General features: G+C 40.1%; 1 long non-coding RNA gene across 1 annotated transcript; it reads right to left on the bottom strand.

Moving 5' to 3' along the window:
* Positions 1-3,766: 3,766 nt before the first annotated feature.
* Positions 3,767-7,942, bottom strand: LOC116797753. Its single transcript, XR_004360742.1, has 2 exons — positions 7,843-7,942; positions 3,767-4,732 (listed from the first exon to the last, which is right to left on the bottom strand). It is a non-coding gene; the product is annotated as an uncharacterized LOC116797753 (long non-coding RNA).
* Between the last annotated feature and the right edge of the window lie 552 nt (positions 7,943-8,494).

Below are 8,494 nucleotides of genomic sequence, written 5' to 3'. Positions count from 1 at the left end.
TTATTGAGCCAGGAACTGGAAAGGGTTATTTTTTCCTTGTGCTGAAATACCTCCAGACCATAGCTGAGAGAGGACTGGGGCACTTGCCTGCATTGATTTAATCTAGTATGGAAAAAATATATGTTCTTATGATGAATTTCTAACACCAAAGAATTTGTCTGTTTTAATAAGCCCAGAGAACCTAGTGGTGGTGATTTCTTGTCATAAATCAGGAGCTCATTAAAAGAAAAAAGTATGAAAAGAAGGCAAAGATTCTGGCAGGAGTCTTGAGAAAACAATTGAAAAGCATTTTTGAAGTTTCACTCATTTTGGTGCAATATGTGCAAAGGCCACAGCTCTGAGTAGTAGTAGTTCTGAAGTCTGCCAACTAAGTACCTTAAAGCTCCTGAATGTACTGAATTTTAGACCAAGGAGTCAGCTTTCTGCCTGTGCCTGGATATTGCCTGCTTAGAATGACACGCAAAGCTGGGGTTGTGGGAGGGAGCTACAGGAAGTCATGCTACCTGACCAACAGGAAATTCAAAGTGCATCAATTCTAAGAGTCCAAAGAGCTGTTGAAAAGTAAGATAAGGTTCAGAAGGGGATTACTGTGTCCTAAATGTGATATTTTTATTGAGAGGGCAATGCTTAAATTACATTTTTATGAGCCAGAGTGGCATACCATCACTTTTTCATTTTACTGGGAAGCTTGCTGTGCTTCTCTGGTTCACAGCTGCAGAACGGATTAATTTTATCCTCTACTGAATGAGACCTTCAGTCCCACTGTAGCTTCTTACTTGGAAGCAGCATGTAAGGGTACTACAAGACCAAAATTATTATATCATCAGACAGAGTAAAAGAGAAATGGGAATAAAAATGGATAAAACACTAAGACTTGATTCAGCAAAACATTTATGTGCATGTTAGCCTTAAGCATCCCTGGTTAGTGAAGCACCAAAGCATGTTCTTGGGCTTAATTGAAGTTAATGGGATTTACACAGGTCCTGAAGGTAATCATATGCTTCACTGCTTCATTAAATCTGAATACAAGTATTAAAAGGCAAGGTTTATCCTCAGGGAATTCCATTGAAAAACACAGTGATACAAAACTATAAATCATTTTAAGGTATTTATTACTAAAATTCATACACAAAAATGTGCTAAGGGAAGTGCAGGCTGCATATGAGAGCTGAGCCTCAAAATAGCACTTTGTTTAACAAGATATCTGAGACATAAGACCTGGTTCAGTGTAAAATCAGAAGGAACTACAATGAAGCCAAGGCCAATGCAGCTGATATCAATATTACACCCCAGAGAAGAGGATTTTCTAAAAGTGTAGGGGGAGGGGAAGAAAAATGGAGAACAGGTCCCCAGAGAACATGATAAATGGCGATGGGTTAGGCAATATAGTTCTGCTTCCAAAAGCCAGGCTTAATCCTCACTCAGGAGTAGACATTGTGCCACATATTTAATCTATCCCTCAGAGAGAGTCAAAGGATCAAAAGCATCACACAGATACTTAAAGGGAAAGGTCATATTCCCATTGAGGACTAATGACTATATCCGTTCCTGCGAGATGGGGATTTCTGGTGAGGGAACTAAAACTGCAGTGTTTCCAGCATTAACTCTGGCTGTAGGGTGTCTGCTGTCACAACAGCTTCTTGAACCCTTCCCCTTTACTCCAAACTACCCTCATGATGTGAGGTTGCAGCTCCCCATGTTTCTCCTACAGCTTTTCCATACCTTTCAGCAAAGGGATTTCTTTAACAAAACTAAGCTCTGTGATCAGATCACCCAAAGCCACTGCAATGTCTCAAAACTACCAAAGCCTTTGTGGTTACAGAAGAATTGTAGAGAGCTGCTATAATTTAAGAGCAGGGATTTTTTTTCCACTGTAGTGGTTCAATGTGTGTTGTGTGCACACATGTGCTTCTGCACAGATGGAGATTCAAATGAATATCAGACCCTTTGGTGTGAGTTCAAATTTCCTGAAGGTGTTGGAATGTCTGTAAAACATCAGATGCCCTTTTGGTTGTTTTTTTATAAATACATTTTAATTCTCTGCTGATTTGACATTTCACTTTATTTAGGAAAAATGGGGAAAAAAATTACAACATATTGAAAAAAGTTATTACCAAAAAAAGAACAGGGAAAGGGAAGGAGGCTTGTGTGTCCCTGGCAGCTACCTGCCTTTCTTATACAAAGCCACCTATGATTCTTCTACAACCACAAACAAGCCAAGTTTTCTTTGTGCTCTGTCCAGAAAGGAAGTTCAAAATATGTATATCTACTCCAAAGCTATTAATTTTTTTTACAAGATTATTGAGGAGAGTAGAGAACCATTGTCATATTTCTTAAAATAAATTTTCCCCAAAGCTTCAGGAATCTCTAAAGTAAGGTTTAAGATATCCTTTCTTTTTTTCTCCTCTAACACATTTACCTCATAAACAACAGTTACTTTCTGACTGGTTTACTTTTATATTAATTGTATCTTTTTTCTGTTTCTTCAGGGGGAAAAAAAAAAAGGGGAGACTTTAGACCACTGCATAGCTTGCTTTAGTTTCACCTTGCTACTGTCAACCCAGACCCACAGCGCTGGAGAGGTTGTCCACTCACAAAGGCTGAAGGATATATTGAGTTGAAGGATATATTGAAAGAGTTTCTATATGGTCAGTAAGATCAAAAAACCAACAATCTTTGAACCTTTTCCTTTTCCAAAATGGTTTCAATTGCATACTGAAAGTAACATAAGACAAAACAGCAACAAAAATCAGAGTCAGGCCCTTAAACAAATGTCATCACTGCTTAGACTTCAGTGAGGGTGTTAATTATTATCACAAAGTGAGGAAACCACAGAATTGTTGGACCAAACACACGTTTCATGTGGAGAAAGTAGTACAAACAAACCAAAAACATATATAATTTTTCATGGAGTAGAGAGAAGATCCATCTATTTATTCAACAAGCCTTAGGGATCCTCCTCTGGTACAAACTATCTAACCTAGTATAGTACAACTTGCATCCCAAGGCTGTCACAGCCTTCCTTATGCCTGTAATTTATTAACTATCTCAGCTATGAGATTACAATTGGGATAATTCTGAGTGCCATTAAGAAGGAGGTGGTAGTATAAAATCTACATAACCGTACCATGACACCAACACTGGAGAACCAACCTTCTCCCATACACCCACATTCACCATTCTTTAAGAAGACATTTAAACTAAACTTAAGACATGCAATTATTCCACCTAGCTCTATGACATGGGATAGAACTACTAAAAGGAGTGCTATACCTTATGGATGAGCCATGCACACGGTGAAAAAATGTACTTCTCACTGCAATATAGCATAGGGAGCAGTGATGCATATAGTTCAGAAGTTATCCCAGAGAACAACACACACTGGGGACTTCACATTAAGGTGGTAGAAAGGCCAAAGTAAGTAGGTTTTGAATAATCTGTCTAAAAGGTATCCTTTTCCCCCCTTTAATATCAAGGTGATTTGTTACCTGAAGCTGAATAAAAAATAACATATCCTACGCATGTAATACAGGAACATTATCTAGCCATGTAACAAAGATTTTGTTATTTATGGACCAATCTAGGAATAAAATTACTTATAACGCTGAAATAAAAATAGAGATTAGGCAGTTCACTGATCTGTACTCTCAGAATTAGGAAGGACAGATCCTTTCGTGGTATGCAATCATCATGATGAGCAATTTTTAGAGCATCTCCTTTTTATATACTGATGTCATATATGATAAAAAAAGCTGATCTGACACACTTAGGTTATGTCTGTATTACCACATTTTCCTGAATCAGAGCGGTGCTGACAGACCTTATTTTTACTGATATCCAGCAACTTTTATAGGTATGGACAATGGGTGTATACTGGTTTCAACAGGTGAAATGTAGGTTGAGAGAAGGCAGGAGAAAATCTCCAAGTGCCTTACAAAGGTGATGGAACAAATTTCACAAATTGAAACTTTAAGTCAACCTTATTGAACCCCCGGAAATTCCTAATAACAGAGTCCTAGAACGGGTGCACTGAATACAGTTAAACTGGTTTAGTTTAAGTAACTTCTAACTTAGGTCATTTATCACTAGCAATTTGAGCTAACTTAACTTAACTTAAACCGTGTTTAACATGGTCTAATTTTTCAACTGACCCATAACAATTCTATTACTATATTTTTTAACAAATTATTTTTTTTAAATGTCTCATACTTTGAAATTTGCAAGTAAAACCAGTTTGCAAGCAAAGCCAGTGCTGCAAAACCCACACCTTTCCTTGAATTTACTGCCATCTTTTTAGAAAGTTTATTTAAAAGAATATAACCCAAATATGTGCTTTTCTATGAAACGCACTTTTCAAGTTCATTTTGCCAGAGAAAATACTAATTTTCCAGAATGGCATATTTCATTTGCTACCAAAGAGGACTGACTGTAACATAAAGCGGGTGGCTCCTTAAGAAGAAAGAGAAACAATTTGACATGGTAGGTCTGGTATCCTTCTGCAATATCAAATGAAGCCCTACATTTTCAAAATGATGCATGGGAACTTAACCACGTGGTGCCCATTAAAGTCAATGCCAGCTCTCATGGTTTATGAGGTCACCAGAAGTCCTTGATGGAATTACACTCCCGTCCTGCAGGGCGGATTCTCTTGTATCAAAGATATAATCAAAGTCTATAAAGTCAACAAAAACATCTGCAGTCAGTTCGCTCAGATTTGGATCACGTATTTCCACTGGAAAGAGAGAAACAAGAGGGAAATAAATTACTGAACAATTGTTAGTGTAACAGCATGGCATGGGTCTTATGTTGATACATATTCCTGTATTGAAGGGGGAAATAATGTCTTCCTGTGGTCATGCTCTAGGCATCTAAATGAAAAGAGAAACACTGGGGAATATTCCTCAGAAAAACAAAAGGACATCCTGTGAGACTGCAATTACAAAATAATTCTTTAAGCATACCTAACAGCTATCATATAACATACCAAACAAGTATACTTGAAGAATAAATAGTCTAGATTCTTTGTGCATCATGCATTTTTAGAATTTGCTGTACTGGTGCACATATGTCAGCTTTGTATTTACTGAACTGAATCTTTTAATATCTATCAAAATAGTAACATTCAGCTTCCAAAAATGAAGCCTAGCACTCAATTTGCAAAAAGACTTTGCACATTGTTGTGTTTTAAACACTCAGTAGTTAATAAAGACTGTGGTCTATTGGTGTATTGATTTTCATATTCTCTCTGTTGGAATATGATCTTGCTTTAGCAATAAACTGATATGTTGATTGAATACTTTCCAATTCTCTAGGTTTCTAGTAGAGTTCCTGGGGATGTATCACTAGCAGAACAGTGACTGCGCTAAAGAATCTTTCTTGGAAAATGAAGAGCCATGGTACCTCTGGGGTCTCCTCCTAGGTAAGATAGAATCGTTTTCTTCAAAAAGTAGGCATTTGTCAAGCTGCATGATGATATTCATTGTTAAAACATGGACCAGAAAGTTTCTAGAATTTGTCCACTTATCAAACATAGTCAGGATTCAATCAGAGTATGAAGTGTCCTAAGCTAGTTAAGAATTTAGGGAGCAATTTGTATGCACACATGCATTAATACTTGCATACCTTGCAAACCAAGGTCTAGAAAGAAGTAGACATGCTTCATGAAAAAGATTTGCACAGAGTAAATAAATAATGTCTCTGAGAGAAGCAGCAAATTTGGAAGCATAACAGCCAATGGGAAAAAGATTTATCACCAGGTGTTTTCATGGGTGCATGGTGTCTGTGGTTTAATTAGGTTTCTGTTATCCAGGGCTACATTAATTAGGTTTTTGTTATCCAAGGTTACCAGTGGGGTACCCTGGCCCTCCAAAAACATAAACAGTGCAAAACTTATTTTACAGCAGTCCACAAGATGGAGAGGAAAAACAGCTGTTATTTCAACATGGCACGTCTCTGAACTAGGGAATATAGATGATACAAATATAGCCATACTGCTTCTTGATTCAGGTGACTTCACACTTACTGCCCTACCTATCTACAGGTTGGATAGGTCACCCACTGGATAAGTGTGAATTAACCATAAAAGGAATGCAGTGCCGTATCAAATTAATTTCTGTAGCAGATGTGGTGGCCGTGGCAAAATTTCAGAAGCTTTGAAGGGCCGATCCCAGTGGTACCACGGCTTTTCATTTTCCAAGAAAGATTCCTTTAATACAAGATGGAGTATGTTTTCTTCTGTCTTTTGTTTTAGTTTCTGTTATTACTATTCTTGGGAAAGAAATAGCATCAGGAAAGTTCAGAGTGGGGCAACGTTTTCATTACAGAGGATTGAAACATCCAGTAAAGGATAAAATTTACAGCAGGAATCCTGTGAAAGAAGCATTGTGTATGTATGTTCACATCCAAACCTTATGATATAGCCTGTAATATTTTACTTTTTGCAGCCAGGCTGCTTCCCTCGCCTTTGCTTAAATGAGCAGTCAGTATACTCACAGCTGGCCTGGGCTATTCCCCCCTCCTATCATCCCTTCACCCCTCTGAACATCAAACTCCAGATAAATTTTACTGATAAAGCCAACACTAAGCAGAAAGAAAAGTACACATTCTTCATGCTGAACAGCTGAGCAGGGCTAAATGGCTAATAAAAGGTCCTGGGCAGCAACTTTAGAACAGGGAAAGGGCTGGTGCTGTGGGTGAAACTGAGAGGAGAGTGAGGCTGGTGGAGGGGAACGTGTCAGTCCTTGAGCTGGAGCCAATGCCAATCCCTCCACACAGTTTGAGCAACACTACCTCAAAAGTGCATGGTTTTTTCTGCAAAGTGTTTGACTTCCATCTGACAGAATTTTGTGTGAGCTGAATCAAGATGTTTGAATTAGTTTATAAACAACATAACTTAGGTAGGTATTTGACATGGTAAATACTTTGTCAGCAGCATAGAATTATTAATTATGAATTTGCAATCTCTCAGCTTACACTTGTGCTCTAATGCCCTATTTCTGAGAAGTATTCACAACCACGATACAAAGGCTGGAGTATTTACATAGCCCAGCTTTTACGTGCTTTGTACAATGAAAATATTAAAATACCTATCAATAGAATGGCCTGGGTTGGAAGATCCTTAAAGATCATCTAGTCCCAAGACCCCTTAACCATGGACAGTACGTATCTTTCCTACACCAGCTGTCTCAGAGCTCCATCCAACCTGGCCTTGAACATTCTGGGGATGGGGCATTCTACAATCTTTCTGGGAAACCTGTTCCAGAGCCTCACAACCCTCACAGTAAAGATTTTTTTTTCTAATATCTACTCTAACCCTATTCTCTTTCAGTTTAAAAGCACACCCCCTTGTCCTGTCACTACATGCTCTTGGAAAAAAAGTCCCTCTCCATCTTCTCTGTAGGCTCCCTTCAGGTAGTGGAAGGCTGCAATTAGAACACCCCAGAGCCTTCTCTTCTCTAGGCTGAAAAATACCAGTTCTCCCAGCCTTTCCTCATAGTAGAGGTGCTCCATTCCTAATCAGCTTGATGACCCTCCTCTGGACTCACTCCAACAGGTCAATATCCTTCCTGTGCTGGGGACCCCAGCGGTGGATTCAGTATTCCAAGGGAGACCCCACCTTGAGTATAGGTACTGAGAGATTGCAAGTTCTTAATTAATAATTCTATGCTTCTGGAGCTGTCACTTAGGCTAAACCCATGAGGTCCTTCAACCTTGCCCTCCAAAGGGGCTGCGTCACCGGTGCCTGCGCTACGACCACGGGCGCACTCTCCTGTACCGAGCTCCTCTCTTCCTTCCCGTCACCCTCAACCGGCTGGGGCGGTACAGAATCATGCAAACCCTCACCGTTTCAGCAGGCCAGCGCCGGGAAGCAGGAGGTCGCCGTTCCCAAAGCAGCCAGGAGCGACGGCCCGCGGAGCCGCGGCCCGGCACCGCAGCCGAGCCCTGCGGGGGCAGCAACACGGCCCGCGCCGCCACCGAGCGGGGCCGCCAGGGGGCGCCCGAGCGCGGCGCCGGGATCCCGGAGCGGGGAAAACGTGGAGAGCGCTGGGAAGTCTCCATGTGGAGGGCAGATTGGCGGACATTTACATCGAAGCGATCGCAGGGTGAAGTCCAGCGCTCGCCGGCACGTTCGGGGAAGGCAGAAACGCAGGGAAAGCCGCCGCAGAGGGTGTCCGTTTGAACGCTGATTAAAACAGCTCCTTCCGTGCAAAGCCCTCAGGTCGCAAATGGAGCAGATACTGGGAATGCTTGCTAATAATTCTGCAGAGATCTGAAAGGAAAATGTCTTTTTAATTCACAAGTAGAGAAAAATAGCCGAGGAAAGGCTTTCCTTTTTCTTGCTGCCATTCTAAACCCCTGTTTCCTTCAGAAATGTTATCTACGCTTTTCTTACTCAGTGTGTTTAGATTAATTATTTTTTCTCCTTCAAATGATTGACACATAACAGATACATGAAAACATATTGATGTAATCTTTGAGATTGGGACTATAAAAC

Source organism: Chiroxiphia lanceolata, chromosome 1, assembly GCF_009829145.1.
Source record: "Chiroxiphia lanceolata isolate bChiLan1 chromosome 1, bChiLan1.pri, whole genome shotgun sequence".
Classification (NCBI taxonomy): Eukaryota; Metazoa; Chordata; class Aves; order Passeriformes; family Pipridae; genus Chiroxiphia; species Chiroxiphia lanceolata.
The sequence above is the reverse complement of the archived record's forward strand: the minus strand, read 5'-3'. Positions and strand labels throughout refer to the sequence as shown.